The sequence below is a fragment of the Dermacentor albipictus genome, chromosome 4 (genome assembly GCF_038994185.2).
Source record: "Dermacentor albipictus isolate Rhodes 1998 colony chromosome 4, USDA_Dalb.pri_finalv2, whole genome shotgun sequence".
NCBI classification, from domain to species: Eukaryota; Metazoa; Arthropoda; class Arachnida; order Ixodida; family Ixodidae; genus Dermacentor; species Dermacentor albipictus.
The window spans coordinates 74,724,075-74,742,391 of NC_091824.1; the positions used below are offsets into that span (position 1 = coordinate 74,724,075).

At 49.0% G+C, this 18,317-nt stretch overlaps 1 protein-coding gene across 1 annotated transcript in view; it reads right to left on the reverse strand.

Moving 5' to 3' along the window:
• LOC139059144 (uncharacterized) overlaps positions 1–16,604 on the reverse strand; it is a 114,373-nt gene extending 97,769 nt beyond the window's left edge. The window contains exon 1 of the mRNA XM_070537127.1: positions 16,348–16,604. The gene's annotated coding sequence lies outside the window, so the exon portion shown is untranslated. The remainder of the gene's footprint in view (positions 1–16,347) is intronic.
• Between the last annotated feature and the right edge of the window lie 1,713 nt (positions 16,605–18,317).

The window sequence follows — 18,317 nt, forward strand, 5'->3', positions numbered from 1 at the left end:
CGCTATAGCGAATTTGTCTGCACAACGAAGCAATTTAGGCATCCCCGAAGGCTGCTTTGCTGCCTCAACGAACACACACAGCGGTGGGTCCATCCCCTTAAATTGGCGCCTTACCAGCGCCCGTTGACACTGCGACTAAGAAAACTTGGCAGGGCCCGAACTCCGCAGGGGCTACATGGTAGCGGAGCTCCCGTAAGCCGCTATACTATAACCACCGGACGTTCGCCCAGTGGGCCGTATACTGCCGAACACTGACGAGCGACTCTAACATTCTCTTTTCTCTTCTCCTTTTATTCCCTTTACCCCTTTCCCCAGCACAGCGCAGCCAGCCGGTACTTACACTAGATATCCCTTTCCCCCTCTCTCTCTCTCTCTCTTAGCATTCTGTGAACCTTCATGTCATAAGGTAGGCTGCAGTCGCGTATTTTTGTCGTACTAAGTGTGTACAAGAAAATTAAGTGGCTTCTTTCACTAAGTACCCATTGAATTCATGTTGTTAAATAAAGGTTTTCTTTTGCTGAACACGTTTAGCCTACACACTATTGCTAGCGGCGATGAGCGACCTTTACACCGAAGTTCGGAGGCCCCACCAAGCGCTTCGTTATGAAGGCGACCGACCCCACACAACGCGCAGAAGCACCAATAAAGAACGCAGAGAGGCGCTGTTGTTAGAAGTAACGAGGTCCCACTGCGTATACCGTGGGAAACGTCCCGACATCCGATGGAGAAGGAGAGAAATCAGAGCCGCCAGCGCCACAACGCCGATTTGCCCTATACAGCTCGCACTGACACGAACGCTATCGTCGAGGGCGACACGCTGTACGGCGCATTACATCACGCACGTCCGCCGCGCGGCGGCCCCGTTTCTCAAGTGGCTGCGTTGCGCCGTGTAGACATCAACACGCAGCGATGCGCGGTCTGACGATGCCCGCGATCCGCCACCGCAGGAAAAAGCAATAACGAGGCGCACATAGACGCACAAGGTCGCGCGCACCCGCCCCGAGGCGCCGGCGAGTCCTACACGCTACAGTGCAAGACACACTTCGTGCAGACACGTACTACGCACACAGTGTAGCAGCAGCAGCAGCAGCAGCAGCAGCAGAGACAAAGGAAGGCGTGTCTTCCAGAGACTGCAACGACGACGACGCAGCCCTTCTTGGCTTGGCTGCCTACGGCTTTCCGGGGCGCGACGAGAACCGTATAGTATTTACAAACCAGCGCCGCGGCGTGGGAGAGCAAACGGCCTGGTAATTCATATACACGCGGCCCGACGAGGACAGAGCCTTGAGTTCAGTTCCGCTACCCGGTTTCTGTTAGCTGCTCGTTACAGAGAGCCGGCCTTACGGATGGCATGCACGGGCCGCGGGCCGACGTATATATACAACGCCGCCGCCTGAAACTGGACACGCTCCAGACGCGATTGCGATAAACGGGAAGCACGCGGGGTGCCTGCCTATATAGACGACAGTGCTTGTATATAGTCAGGGGCACTGTCGCCTTTTGACCTCTTCTTAAGGCTGTAAATTGCCGCACACTATAGAACAAAATTGAACTAAAGAAGAACTGCACTTTTTCGTCTCCGTAACACTCAAACATTCACTTGTCGCTTGCGGGGTGCACGTGGGGAAGAAACAGCGCGAAAGCGGGGTGACAACAGTGCTTTATGCGCCCGATAGCTGCCATGCCGTTTTGGAGCTGTTGCTTTATGTTTTGTTACTTGTCCCCGCGTTAGATTTCCACCTCTAGTTCCGGTTACTCTAGATATCAGAGCCTTGATGGGCCGCCATAAAGAAAGGTCAACTATAGCTCGCGCGTTAAAACTATAGACAACACTGCACTGCTGATACAACCCTCGCATATAGCAGCATTATAGAGAGTACAGATGCGAGAAAACCGTGCCCCCTTCAAAGGTACGTAAAAGGGGGTATCTAGAGCGTACATGTTCGGGCAACCGCTACACACACGCTAAACACGAGGATACGAGAACGCCAATTACACTGCGCGCATCGGTGCGCATACAAAACTACCACGTCAGTCGCGCGCAGCATCAATGCGTACCGAAACATTAGCGTATGCAGCAAACGGGCCGAATTCGAGAACAGAGCTCAGTCCGGCCATTATAGGTAATTGTGTCTTTATTTGGTTCTCATTACTTTTTTTTTTGCGCCGTCGTAATCATATATGAGAAACCACGCACCATCGGCTGCAGTGTTAATCGACCCGTTTACGGCAGGTCTCTTCTGTTCTACCCGACCCACTATACTGACAAGAGGCCGCGTAATTTCTTAATACAATCACGGACCGCGCATCCCGGGCCGCCGGTCTGTGACGTCCCGGCACGTCGTTATACGCGCACGTGACCCCATCATCCAGGCCGTCATCTCCGCAACAACGACTCGCCGGCGCTGTGCAGTCGTCCCCTCCTTTGGGGCAGCCAATTAGCCCGCACACTAATCGGCTCCTCCCCTAAGGCGGTAGCCCGATTTCTCTCGGCACACACACACACACAATGCGCGGCATGCCCGCGATGCGACGGGGCGCACTCACCCCTTCTCCCTTAATCCCCGCCGCTGCGACAGCACGCGATAAAAGAACGAGCAAACAAGCGCAAAGAATGAAGCGAGCGACCAAACTGCGCGCGCAGGTTGCAGACTCCGTAATCATTAATCCAATCTAGGGAGCAGCAGCGGCGGCGGCTAATTCAGGCGCGGTCTTCCTTCTTTTGTCCGTGGCGTAACCGGTGGAGCGCGTCGCTATGCGGTGGCGCGCTGTGCCGAATCCTCACCGCACGTGCGTCCCCGTGCACGAGCGTGTGCCCGCGTGCGTGCAGTCCGGGCGTGCAGCGGCACTCTAGCTCGATCCCTTCGGGGGCGGCGGCGGATGGCCCCGGAACAAGGGCGAAATCAAGGCTGCCCCAGATGTATCGGCTGCGCGCGCGGCCCGCAGAGGCAGCGGATCGGCCGCAATCGGCACGGAAGTGCCTCCGAGGCGACGCTAATACCAGCAGGTCGGCGCGGTACAACGTTAAGTGCATCGCACGACGCGGCTGAGTACGTTGTTGCGATTTGGGTCTTGGAACCGCCGGGCTGAGACCGACGTTGCGATTTTCAACCAGAAGAGAGCAGGAGTCTCGGACTTGGGAGCAAAAACCGACGAGCCTTCATACACGTATTTGCATACTATTTACGGGGGGCGGCAGAAAGTTAGGTGGGCGGATGACATTAAGACGTTTGCAGGGACAACATGGCCACAATTAGTACATGACCGGGGTAGTTGGAGAAGTATGGGAGAGGCCTTTGCCCTGCAGTGGGCGTAACTAGGCTGATGATGATACAAGAAGCAGAGAGCTGCATGGCGAATAGCTGGCGAATAGCTGACGTATAGCTCGCAACCACCTCTCAGAGCCCACTTAGAACGACTGGGCCCGACTGGTGGCGTCTCTATTGCTCCAAAATCTCAATGTCAGTTTCAACCCGGGCCAAATTGTAACGATGGTGGTAGCGGGGCGATTCCGAACTCTAATCTCTAAACAATTGGTGGCAGCGGTGAGATTGAAGAATCTCAACAATACCAACACGAGGAGGTTTTACAGCCAGAACCGAAACGAGGTAAACAGCACCTCCGGTAAAATGCCATGGGAAGCGCACGCGTGTCACAGTCCTGTCGCCAGCCTAGGCCTGCGTTTTCCAACCAAGCGGCGTGGAGCGAGGTTCTGCGTTTTCCCTGCAGGTGGCGCTCACAATTTTGGGATCGGTCCATTCGTCGAAAGACGCCTCAAAACATGGCTGCTCCAACATTCTGGAACTTCGGCAATGTGTCGAAAACTTGTTTAATGCGGGAACGACTAGACAGTAGTCAATACGTCATGTTACACATCTATAGGTACAAATATTTTGCGCAAGAGCTGCTGGAAGAAAGCGTTAGGTTGATATTTCACAGTATACACGCGCAAGGAAGAAGTGCACGTAGCTTGACTTCTTTTTTAAGGGAGAAAGCAGTAAATGAACGCAAAAGAGCAGGGCAAACATTTGTAGGCTCGTCTTTTCTTTCTTTTTTTTTTCAATATATAAGTATGCTACTATGCAGGCCTTGTTAGCAGACCTAGCTGGTCTGCTTCCAAAGGAAAGGAAAACGAACGCATTACCACTAACAAGTTCACCTGTATTCAACACGAGTTAACAGATCATCCGGACGATAAGGAGGCATCCGGCACAACCGCAACCGGAGACTTGTGTCCTTAGCAAACTTCAGTGGCGCAACTCCATGGCACGCCACATTTCGCGACCAACCTCGACCGCGCCGCCAAAAAAGTCACGCACACCGCCCGCGCGCGCCACCGCGATCATCTTCTGGCCCCAGTGTGTAAACTAGAGAGCGGCGCAGACGCAAGTGGTGGGGGGCCACCGAAAAGGTCGCTCGTGTGGCCAACAGCCAAAAGGACGCTGGGGAGTCACATGAGCTCGGATCAAGGCCGGTTGGGCAAACGCGGAGGCACACTTCGTCTTCGCAATTGCGTGCAGCAGGTCGTATATACGGGCCCGATCGAGTTCGAAACAAAGCTGGCATCGCGAGCCCAGTTTATACGCCGTAAGCTGGAACGTCCAGCAGGAAACAAAAAAAAAAGTATTCTGGAACACGTCTCAGGTGTGACTGCATTAAAGTGCGGCGGATTCCTATCCGCGCGCGCGTCCTGCTGTTAGTGTTGCGGCCCTGCCAGCTCAGAATCGGAGACAAAAACAGACCGCATACTATACATACGTACAAACACTGCAGTTATAATAGATACACGCAAAGCAGCATCCACATGTACGCGGGCAAACCGTGCATCGCTCCTATAGCTTGTTCTGGTGAAAATCACATTAACACAATGCCCTGATGGAAAACTCTTGTTTTGATTGGCCCCCGTCCGTTTCAATCTATATATTGCCAACGAATTCTACGCCCGTTATTCCTAATTGTGTGCAGTAGCTATCCAACACATCTGGGGACCCCAAGGAAGAACTGGATCCAAATCCAGAAATCAGGTACGAACGTGCATCACTTGAGCCACCGGTTTTGTATGTATACGCCTCCCACGCCACAGCCCGCTCGTGCTGTGGTGTCTACACAGAACCCCTATATAGGATTAAAATAACGAGCTTACTAGCATCAGCCATCACCCCGAGTCAAAATAGATGCTCGCAACATCCATCCATTCGTATAAAGCGGGAAAACGTCGCTCGAGTTGTCGCACGCACGCTTTTAATTTAGTACGCGGACAAACATGCCGCGCGTCTGCGGGCAGTCCATTGGGCAATGTGCGCGCAGTCGGGGTGGCGCTCCGAGACGGCCTTGAATGATCGTTGAAGGAGGCGCGCGCTGGAATGAGGCGTCGGAGAACACGACGCGAGCCTCGCTCGGCCGGGAGGTGAAAGAAAAAGGCGCGCGCGTGATGCGCGTGAATTCATTATGCATTCCACGTAGGAGGGGCGCCGCGTTCGGCGATCGATCGGCGGCGGTGGTCGCCGCAGCCTGCGTATATTCTCGATTACGCGGGCGAGCGTGTAACCGAAAAACAAGAAATATTTTGGAAGTCAGAGAAGCGCACATACAAACGCACAAAGAACGCAATAAATGACCCGCGCAAAGGGGAGGGGTCAGAGAATATTTCGCGCAATTTATATTCCGCAGCACTGCTCCCTCTCGACACACACAGAGAGAGAAATATCGTTCATTATTATAATAGATGAAGCATTTCGAATTCTTTAGCGAGTTTTGTCAAGTTCACGAAATGTGGACTCCATGAGAAAAACAACTAAAGATACATAAGATATAAGAACATATGCTATTGCATGTCTAGCAGGCTATCTAACATGTCTAGCACCTATCCAGGCACTTACATTTTTGATGTTTCATTTTACTGAAACATTTCACGCGTTATTAGAACATGCAGCACAATTCCAACCAGAGTGTTTCAAGATGTATCCGACACATTGTAAATACCATTAAATTGACCACTGCTTTTGCTGTTGACGCATTATCTTGGCGTGCACAGCCCATGTGCGGAAATTTCGGACGTTGCCCCTTCGAAAATCTATTGAACATCACCGCAATACACAAGCGTAAGTCATAGGGCAACATTTTCAAAAATTACATAGTTCGAAATATTGGCGAGATTGAACAAGTTTCAATTAGCAACGTCGAGAAGGTGCTTCCTTCTAACGTACGCATTTACGGAACTTAGTCCAAACTTCGCTGTAACTTTATAACAGTAGTCAGGACCAAAACACTGCTATAACGCAACGTTAAGTGCCAAGTAAATGTAATAACGTACGCATTTAGCACAAGGAAGTACCCACTCGACGCTGCTAACGAGGAAAAAAAGTTGTAGAAACTAGGCTTTTCAAATATAATTTCTGATAGTGCTGCCCAATGAGTTACGCTGGTGTGTTGCGGCGAAGTTCAACGGATTGCCGAAGGGGCACTGTCCAAAATTCCTGGGTACGAGTGGGTACGCAGCGCCCGAAAGGGTTACAACGAAGCTTTCCGCCCCTCTTCACCCCCCTCCCCCCCCCCCACACACACACACTTTGTGGGTGCACGCTGGTTGCTGCTTCGCCGAGTATATAGAACGACTATGGCCACTGGGTTATACGTGCTCAATCTTGACCAATGCCCCAGAATGGGTGCGCCACTGGGACACGAGGGGTATATACACGTGTCGTACTTCTCTGCGCCATACATCTCTTAGCAGCGTTATTCACTCGACAGGCATTACACATCTCCTCCATGTTCGTAACGCAAACAACCAACAGCTACGGGCGGCGAGTCTGGGCGCGTGTCTCTCGCTACTGCTGCTACCTTGCATGCTACAAGCTTAGCGTGATTTATATCCCGACATCGCGTCGAATCTGCGAGTTTTCTTTTTATTTTCTCCTCCCTCCCCCCCCCCCCCCCCACCAGTTAAGCTCACACCAAAGAACACCCTCACGACCTCGCACTCGGCACCGTAACGCCCCTCGAAAAAAACACTAATCAAAAGGAGTGCATATACACGCAGATATGACAAGTGACTCTCCTCAATGGAGAAGAAAAAAACGACACACCAAACGGGGGTCGAAAGAGCGTTGGTCGGTGACCTCGCGGTTCCATCAACGACGGCCTTCGCGCACCACCTTCAATTCCAGATCTGATCCGAGACTCCTGGCGCTATATAGGAACACGTCTGGCGATCTCCCAGTATTGATAGCGCTGCCTGCACCCTGTGAATCGTATACGGGGACAAAAATCACGTAGGAAATACATGCGCACGCACGCACGCACATTAGTGTGAGCAATCGCTACACTACACCTCGCATGTGTCGCACGCATCCGCCAATAACAAAACGGGTCCAGCTCCTCCACTGGCCGCCCTCCACGAGGCACCTATACTCAATGGAAGCTTCGCGAAAGGACTAATAAGCAGTGCAGAATGGCTGACCTTTGTTCCCTTTACTGGTTAGTGAGTGACTTGTAGACTGTGGCCTGCGAGATCACCGACAAGAGCCAGCCTTCGTTGCGCAGCACGGAGTTGGTGAGAGGGAGTACACTTCCCGTCACGAGAAAGCGCAAAGTCCACAGATGTACGTACGGCACACAAGCGCAGCCTGTATGTTACGTGAAATATCGTGCTAAAGTGCATTTATGCACTCTTTTTTCCTTCTTTCAAATCACGGACCGCAAACCAAGGCGAACGCGAAACAAGCGCGAAATGACAGGCGGGGAGGAGAACGGTTGGCCGCGGAAACGCGTGGACGCCTAATTACGCGTTATAACGCAGCGTATACGCAGAGTCGTTTCCAACGGTGGCGTTAAGTTACGGTCGTGCCCATGGTCGTGCCCACAAACTGGAGGTTGGTATAATGAACGCGCTAGCCGCGTTCCGGCCATTTTTTTTTTACCGCAGGCCGTCCAAACGCGAAAGTAGATCCAACAGTACCCGCGCTTTCGCTCAGCCCTCACACCTCAGGTCTTTTTAGACGAGTAATTAGAAGAAACCCAAGCAGTGACGAGGCGCTCCCTGTAGCGGTAAACGCGTTTGATAATAGGCCACAGAAGCATAGCGCAGACGCGCCGTTCGATTGTTATTATGATGATCATCATCGCGATGATCATTTCGGAGAACGCTGAATTTTGGGCTAGTTGGCGTCGATTCTCAAGTACAACAGCGCAAATAAGGATCACGAGGGGGAGGCACAAAACAACAGGACTACGCGCAGATGATTTACATTGATGTCCCCTTTATTCGGGCTTCACTGTATCTATTGCCGTCTAGCATTTTTTTCATATATCATGTATTGTCCCTTCTTTAAAAGCATATCTATATCGTGCTCAGGAGAACATTATGCTCAGGAGATTATGCTCAGGATTATGCTCAGGAGCTTATTATGCTCAGGAGAACATATCGTGCAGTTATCTATGCCTGTAACGACCCCGCTCCATTTCTTCCCTGCATTCCCCCCCCCCCCCCACCAACACTTATCTCACTCGCTGACGCGTCGAAGCTCCCATCAGCTTTGAATACCAGCGCTTCTGGCAGGCGGGCGTACCCTACGGTTGTGGCTGGTATGATTATCTAGAATATCCAGTAAAATGTGCCGAGTCGCATCCGGGCTTTAGCTGCAGCAGACACATTTCTGTGCCTCAACCCGCTGCGAATATTTGCTCCGGTACGTTTTTGTCCTCATGCAGTCTGCCAGGTCGGCTACGTTTGGTTCCCACAACGGCCGCTGTATCTTACAGCGGCATGACGAAAGTTCAATGCGGATGCAACGCCATATACCCCCTTCAAACAGTGCGAACGTTTCTTCCGCTAAAAACGGAAAGTAATTTTGCTTTAGGTAGCAGGAAACTGTTCTTTTAGTAAATGTTTATTTATAATATGCAGTTGCCATGCGGTTCCTCTAAAGTTAAAACAAAAGCCAAAGAAACATCTGGGCAGTCAGAAAAGTTTTTCACGCGATATATATATATATATATGTATATATACGCATCTGATCCTCAGCCGCGTCTTCGACAAAATTTCACTTCCCTCGGCAATGTTGGCATGCATTCTATTACTACCATATACCGCCGGTTAATCTGCTCTACACATGGCAAACTCCCATTACTTTTCTTAATCTCGCCTAACTATCAGCTAGCTACTGCAGAGTCGGCTCGCAAGCGCGTGCGGCCGCGTTCCTGTAGGTATTTCGCGTTCCGTTTCTCGTTGCGCCGTCCGCATATAGCTTTCCTCCAAGTTTCGGCCATCACGTTAGTGCTGGCGAGATTCGACGACTTAACCGGCGGCAATGTAACATTTCAGTACAAGCCCCGACCACACAGCCGCGCTGCACGCGTCCTCTAAGCATCCGCGTTGCAAACATAGTCCCGAGTTTTGCCTCCATGCATGCTGACGTCACGGAAACGACCGAACGCAATGGGAGGCGCATTTACACGAACTGTCTTCCATTTGCATACAGCGGCTAATTCGTCACCTCGCATTTTATGGCGTCGACTATACAGACACCGCTGTTACTGAATTATAGTCGATGAATATAAGCTGTGTTTGAAAGCGCGGATTCCGCTTACAAAAACGATCATCTATACACTCTGCACATCCGCCCGTTGAAATATACGGGTAGTTGCCGCGGGACAAGTTCAGTGCTATATTGTGGGCGAACCTTTCTTCTAAACAATGACGTTTGTTAGTGTACAGACACTTCTATTTCTAAGGATACCGTTAAGCTGGTAGGGAAATAGCCTACAGGCGAGTATAGTTGTCCTATCGTACTCTAGCTTCTTCAAGGAAAAGCGTACACCGAAAAACTCCAAAGTTCGTACTTCTTGTCCGAGGTCAAGGCGTGTCCAGCCGACCAACAAGGGGAGAGGTTCGGAAAAACCACATAGCCCAACAAAACAAATCGAACAAATAAAAACGAAGAAAGAAGAGAGAGGGGGCGGCGAAGTCCAGGTGCGAGCTTCTGCGTCAGACCGGTGACAAAACACAGCGCCGAAGTAGACCAGACGTGGCCGGTGTAAACGACCGCGACGCCAGTTCCGCGAGCACGGCCAAGCCGTCTTCTCCGCCGAAGATACGGAGAGGAGACACCCCCGGCCCGGAGGTCCCGGTCGGACGGCAATTTGTCCGCAGTCCGTGCGGCAAAACCGCAGACACATTTGCACGCCGGAGGCGGCGAGGGCCGAACACGCGCCGAGCCACCGTTTCCTCAAACCAGAATAGACGAGTCGCTGCCTTCTCCTTGACACGACACGGGCGAACCACTCAAGCGCGAACACGTGTATGTGTGTGTATGTACAGTCGACTAAAAAAGTTTACGGACCACGGGGTCTCAGAAAATGCTAAATATACGAGCAGCCTTTAAAAGTAGCCAGTAAAACCGTACATCACAATGTTGTTCGCATATACCAGTACAGGCTGGAAATGGGAATATCAGGCTGCATTTGGAGGCTGCGGAGATATTCCGCTTTTTGTCAGGTCTCTTGGTCCGTAAACTTTTTTGGTCGACTGTACGTATATATATATATATATATATATATATATATAGAGAGAGAGAGAGAGAGAGAGAGGGGAGCAAGCGGGTCGCCCGATGCGGTAGTGCATATGTATCTTCTCACCAGGTCTCGCTTATCGGCCCAGCAAATCCCGCGCTTGGTGGCACGAGTGAATTAATGCCTTGCCGAGGAAATAGCAGGCTGCAGGGCCATACCAGACGGCCTGCTATTTAACTATTTAATACGTAGACCCGCACGCTACCGTAATAGAAGACCAAGAACAGAACTTACTGGGGCTCACAGTTTTTTTTTGTCTTTTTTTTATTGTGTACACACAAGCGGGAATAGAATACTACAGGCACGTGCACACTGCAGCGAAAGACGCGAGAATAATTTACGGTGTACTTTCGGTTTCAGAAAGTATCCAGCTTTACGGTCGTATGTGTCTCTATCTGGCTCGTGAATCGCATTCCCAGTACTTAAGCTCTGGCAATAGGACACCAATGTACAAGCAGAAGGAACAAGGAAAAGGTACCTGGGCATGTCAAGCAAAATTTCAGACTCGAGTATTTGCAGGAACAGTCAAGAGGAATGAAGAACGCCTATTCTATTTCTGTGGCTTAAAAGGAGGGGGGAAAAGAAGAAAGAAGTCACCAAATCATCCAGCTTGAGTGCAAGTCGTCCACTCAACTGTTCAGCCTTAATTTGGAAACGAGCGAGGTAATTTGTGCTCTATAGTTGACGTGAAAGGTGTTTTTTTTTTTTCCCAGGACGAATACCCTGCAACTGGTAGCAACACAATAGTTTAGGTTTGGCTCAATGTGTACACTGGTTTGCCACAATGGCTAGGCAACTGGTGAATTGAGAGGTAAGATATTTAAATTTTACCGGTATATGGGCTCTCAGCAGACCTGGTAATCTGGCCTCACTTCTTCCCCGTCCTCATCGTCGCTTAAACAATTCCCCTGTTCTTTCCATTTCCCCTCCCTCAGCACCGAATGGCTGTCTAGAGGAATGTACCTTAGGCCAACCTGTCTGCCCTTCCATTCGCTAAACTTTTTGCCCTCTCGAATAACGAGCAGGAAAAAAGAAACATGTAGACCTTGATTAAGATTTAGGCGAAGGTAACAAGATTAATTGTGCACTACAGTTGGCCGGCACTCAAATCGAGTACTAACGATTCACTGTGGAACTACTTAAGAACAGTGAGAGTAGACACTTTCAACACTTCCAAAACAGAGACATTGCTTGCAACCTTTCGTACTCGCTCTTCAGGACGGTAAAGACGAAGCATGAACGCGAACGCGCACGAAAACATCTCAATCAGCCGACCATCTTGTACAAAACACGAGTAAAACTAAAAGACAAAAAAAGAATGAGAAAAGAAAGCAGAATTCATGCGAAAATTCAAACAGGACAGATGTTCACAGGAACACAAAGAATTAAGTCAGTGATGGAGCGCGGAATGTCTGAAGCGCGAACCAACGTGTCGACAGGGGTACTTCATCAGAGCGCTGAAATGCTGCATCCCTTGTTCAACACAAGCTGCACATCCTTTCTTCCTGCAAAGTATTCAACTCAAGTGTGCTGCTCATGATGGTACAATTTCTTGAACTAGGCTATATTCAGATGCACTTGCCACAAAGTAACTCCACTCAGATGTGTGTGTGGGTGTGTGTGTGTGTTTGAATGAAACCCAACAAAACTTAAACCACTGAACAGAATTGAGCTCGCGTAAACTAAACATCTGGTAAGCTTTATTTAAAGGCCTGCACTGTAACTGTTAAGCGAAGATGCGGGAAAAAAACAGCTAATTTTTAACGGGCGATTCATGATGAAGATCACCATCATCAGCTCCAGCCAGCAGCAGCAGCAGCCCTTTAAAGGAGTACCGAAGAGCACTGACAGGAAATTTAGTACTCTGTGCGCGGTAAGCCAAGTTCCGAGCACTCTGAACCTCAGAAAAAAATATTGGCACATGCGAAAAGTTGTCAAATAATTTAGTATAACCAGTTTCCCTGGACTACTCTCGCTTTCAATATATATACCGAGGAAGCGGGTGCATCATGACGGGATGGTAAACGGGTTCGAAAGGAGTGGTCGCTTCGTTCCTGCGACCGCTGCATCTGTCCCGCACAAGCCCAACCAGTAGAAACGCGCGCACCAATGCCGTTTTAATTTTTTTTCCCAAGCAACGTCATCACACCTAGTCTTATGGCAGCACGACAGAAAACTTTGCTCCGCGTCACGACGTCATGACGATGTCGATGACACATGGTCCGGCGTTGCGAGGCAAAGTTCGGTACCGATTTTAAGTATGTGTCCTTCCCGGAGCTCAATATTAGCTCAATTTCATTATTTTGCGTGCAATAAACGTGTGAGAGAGTGTCTACAAGTTCGAAAACGTGCGTCAGGTCCCCCTGCGACGTTGTTTTATTTTCTCGACCACTTTCTGTAGCACTGCAGTGCATTTATTTACACTTAATTTACACTTACAACTTACAGACGTGACAGTGTCGGATTGTAATTTGAATATACAAGAAAACGTAATTTTGATACGCGATCGCGAGCTCAAACAAACCCCTTTTCAGCGTTTCTACCATACACAGACCGGCCACGGCGTCCTCCATTTGCGCGCGCCGGCGCGTGAATATCTCGGAGTCCACGGAGCGCCGCACCCATTTCCTTGAAACAATTCCAGATGGCGCTCGCCTCCGCCGCGTCGCGGCCCACGCAAAAGGCGGCGTTCCTACCAGAAAGTTCGCCTTCGTGCAAAGAATTCGTCGCTGGCGTTTCTCGGTAAACATTACGGTTACATAAACTGCAGTTGCCGGGAAGCGTGAAAAGCAGTCGGGGATCTTTGAATGCTATCGCGTTCCGCTCTTAAAGGCAAAGCTTGAGCGTCCTCCAAATTTTCTTTCCTTCATGCGAATGGGTAACGAAACAAAAAAGCAAACAGGAGTACTAAAACCTACCGCACGCTCTGACGTATGCCCCGTGTTCAGACGTTTTCACTGCGCATTGGGACGACAGTCTTGGCTTCAATAGCGTTGCGCGATGTTCCGTGCTAACGTACACTGTACTCCCAACTTTTTCCTCAGCCATTGGCATCAGTGTCACGTGTACCACAGGTCATTCCCACTTTTGAAAATTGCCGTGGTCAGTGCAGGAGGCGGTTTGAACGGTCAAATAAATTATACATTGCTTTTGGCGAACACGATGGTGCTATGATGTCGCCGCATCCCATAGTACTAGTTAATTAAGCGATTAAAACGACACTTAAGCTGTGTCGCAGGGCCCCTTTAAATGGCGTACAGACAATGCTGTTTCCGATTGTTCTTTTCCTTTTTGCGTTGAAATAATGATCCAAGACTTCCAAATTCAAGAAAAAAATACTCTCAGGCCCCTGACAGCCCTATATAATCTAATAGAATAGCTTTTCTGCTGCCAGTTTCGGTTGCCTTTCCCAGGTGTGCCCCAGTTTCCTTCCCCAGATCCCCAGGTGGTCAAACTTAATCCGGAGTCCACCACTACGGCATGCCTCATAATCAAATCGCGGTTTCGGCACGTAAGAAAACCCCAGAATCCGAGTATTGTGTCATGAAGCAGAAGGTGGCCACGTGGGAGCAGATGCTGCGACGTTCTAACACTCGCACCGGCTCGCTCGATCACCTGGTATGCCTCCAAATCGGCCCTAGCAACGAACAGCAGAATAGGAGGCGACCAAGCGAACCACAGCGAGTGTTAAAACGTCGCAACGTCCTGGTCCCACGTGACCACCTTCCGCGTCATGACGTCACGGCACAGTAGAAACGAAACCGGCTGGAGAAAAACGATTATATTGAATTATTGATACCTTTCTGAGGCATATGTCAGCGTTTTTTTTTTCTTTCTGGAGGAGGGGGGTTTAGGGGTCCAGGTTTTTCTTTTAACGCAAGAAACAACAAAAATTATGTTAGTGCTCCTTCAAGGCCAAAAGTTTCTCGCGGTGATCTCCAGTTACCACTGTCCCGCACCGGTCGACTTGTCTACACATATCCACAAAAATTACGCCTCCCTCTTCAATGTGAACCCCCAGGGAACTTTCCAGACCCGGCACATTGATGTGGAAGTTTACCAGAAGCTTGAAACAAGAATCTTATTTCCGTCCTACAGACACAACAGTTTCAGTTGGTACACTAATCTCAGGCTCGCAAGTAAATGTAAACACAACGTAAAAGTCTAATGCAGCGCCAGAGAACCTAAAGACAGGAAAAGTATTTTACACTTTACGAAATAAATCAAGTAGGATGCCATGCGAGGTGGAAGTACAGCTACTAAATTATGGGTTGCCGTCCCAAAATATCTGAAGGATTTATGCAGGTTATCCTAACACGGCCGACGGTAAAGCAACGACGAAGGTAGTGATGCATACGCAATATGGCCTTCAACGTGAACGAGATTGTGGGCTATATTATTTGTGCACCACTTGGAACGAGAACTGGAGCACGACAGACACAAGCGCAACATTGATGACATAATCATTGATCATGAATTGTAACCAACTAGCTCTAACCAGTACCCATCTGAGATCGTGGGATCTTGTTTGACAGCTCACCTATGCACATAATGGTTTTAAATGTATTCATTTAGGCTATGGTTCTGAAAATTTTGCATATATTTTACTCCTTTCAGTCACCACCTTTCAGTATACCACCTTTAGAGGAAAAACGTAGACGATCTTTATCAGACAGCAAAGAAACATCACGGAACATGCCCCACACGACAACCACGTTCGCGGAATTTCCTACATACACGGTAAACTCGATTTTTCACTCGCTTACTGCCACGGCAGTTGTTACAAGGCAAAATAACAAGTGCTTAAACATGAGAGAAAGGCTGACAACAGCTGGTTACAACAGAAAAAGAGCACAGTTCAAGCCAGCACCACACAAGAACATAACGTCGCGAATCACAATGGACTTTATCAAATGGCATATGCCTAGATCACCAAACTCAAAGCAGTTTTCGCATGGCTGCTATGGCTACCGCATGGCTGCTTCGCCGTTTGCTCAGGAAACGAAATCTTATCGGGCCGTTGTTAACAAGCGGCTGTCATTAAGCACCTCAGACTCTAGATTAGAAACGTTAAAGCTTCTACAGTTGTTTTTCAACGATACGAGCGTAGGGATGCGCGGGGATAACTCAAAAATTAGAACTATATTCAACTAAAGAAAAAAAATTGCAAGTACGCCTTCTCTAGCCGACGACGTTCACTAACACCACCGCAAAACCAAAATTCACCAAGGCGATCTCGGCGGCGCCAGCTTCTGCCTACGAAACAGAAAAGAGAATGACTAGGGTGCTCGTAAACGCGACCAAAGCGTTCCGTGGCGCTTTCAAAGCATACGTCGCGCAGCGTTAATAAATGCTGTTAGGCAACGTAGCTCGGTACTCGCGCCAGCTCAACTGTACAGGAAACGTCTGCGGCGCCAACCGGACAGCGTGAAAAGACAGCACTTGGTTCACAAAGAACCGTTGCTCGTTAACAATTGCAGGAACAAAACGGGGGGTCAGGAGGAACCGCGAGACCCACGCGAAAATCGATAAGACACAGCATCGAACTGAGCGGCCCACGGAAGCCGCACAGGCGCCTGCCTGACTGCCTGCACATAAAGCTAGGTACAAAACAAGGCGCAAGGCAGATCGTTGGCGCCGCCGCATGATGAGTCATGCAGCATGTTTTTAGCGACGCGGAAAAAGCGGGTGGCCCCATTCATTCTGCGTTCGACATCGCCGAGAGCTTGCGCTCGCCACAGCGGTCCGTCGGTTTCGATAATGAAAATAAACACTCACCGGAGAGACAGCCCTGTGAAGTCACATCTTCGTCACACGTTTCCCCACCGTCTGTGCCATCGGAACACCTGGCACGGCTCCAGGCGAGCGTGGCGCCGATGTGAATGGAATTTAATTACCGGTCGGTACGTTATTGTACAGGATTATCCCGGAATGAACCTGTTTCAGCGTAACCCTAACACAGGCGAGCCATCGCGAAGGGAAGCACTCTTGCCTGCATGGGCGGGTCCTCCTCGCCGACGTTCTCGCGAGAGTCGAGACGCGGCGGGATTCTTTGGGAGCGCGTCGCTCTCTCTCCGGTTGACTGATTGGCAGTTTCAGTTTCGGTTTCGTTTATGCCGAAGTATGTGAAGGCATACTGCGTACTTGCATATTTGTTGAACATTCTGCATTCGAGCAAATGTAGGTAAAGCAGCACACAATAATTACTTGCACGAGTTTAATGAAGCCAGATTGAAGTAAATCTAACAAATAAGAATGTAAATAAATTCCAGTTTACGTCATCATTTAACGAATGCAAAATTAAACGCACATGTTCCGTTATTATTAGGCGAAAATTGTCAATGAGAAATCTATATGGTCTCTGCAGCATTCCAGAATGCGAACATCATATGATTGCCTTTATTGTTCGCAGCACAGTGAAACTACCGTTATTTGTGCAAACACTTATTACATTTCGTTCCCATACTTCCCGCAAAAATGATGTGGATAATGTAAACACGCAAGCACGTTTACAGTCATTACGATTTAGATGGACAAGATGGGGATGACGGCTTACGCAGTACTTTCATGTCGCGTGTCAAGTGCAGCGGTTACGCTCGTGTGTGTCGTCCTCTATGTACTGGCAGCAAAAGTAACCGTGCAATATTAAAGCCTCCAAGATGCAAGTATGCATGTGAGAAGGTCGCACAGGTATAAAACAAGGCTCTAAGGCATGCTCGATCCGCTTGTCGCAAATAAACAAACAAAAAAGAAGGCCTTGTGCACATTTTTGTTCAAAAAAATGTGGTATCCGAAACCGGAAGTCAATTACGTGTTTTCGGCTGTCGCAATAGCTTCCGCAGCCTACAATCAGCAAAAGCAAAGACTTTGAGATGAGCATTTTTAATTTAGAGGGCGTCACCACAGAAGGACTTGGACCTTTTGGACTTTTTTTCGCGACTTTCTCATTAACGTAGGTTTTGCTTTCTGTGTTTATTACGTCTCACGGCAGCCTCTTCAGCAAGACCATTGGTTTCTTGAAATGTTTGCCATTCTTTAGCTCGGGCCTAACTCCGACGCGGCATATTCAAATACATGTAAAACGCAAACACGCATTTCTGAGATAATCCCTGGACCGATCTTGATGAAATTTTTTTGCATTTGAGAGAGAAAGTTGAATTATAGTGACTGTTGCAAGTGTAATTTCGATTTAGGGCCTGAATTTTGTTGAAAGCATTTTCAAAATATCTAAAGTTCAAGAAAGATAAAAGCACGAAGTTTACAAATTAATAGCCCTCCGTCAAGAACTAATATCGCTGTTCTGTAAACGGCATCCATCAGATAAATCGAAGCGGACAAATTTGATATGAAAATTAATATATTACATGGGTTTGTTACGTTGTGTACAAGGGTTCTGCAAAGGCTGTGTTTGCACATTACTTAAAGGGACCCTGAAACGATTTTGACGATTTTCTACAAACGTACTGAGTCGTTAGAGTAGGTCCTTCTGATCATTAATTGACACGTCTAAGTGCTATGCATAAAGCGTGTAATTTATTATAAGGTTTTAAAACTGCACATCGCTGCCGATCGCAGCACGCTGCTCGGCGGAATTTTACGCCGCCCCTACCCATATGACGGAAATCACCCATATGACGTCAGTGGGGTGAGCTATCCGATTGGCTGACCAGGCCGCGTGATTGATAATTTTTCCAACTTTATGGTGAACAAATAATCTTCGTAATAGTTGAAATCTTTTGTTTTTATAA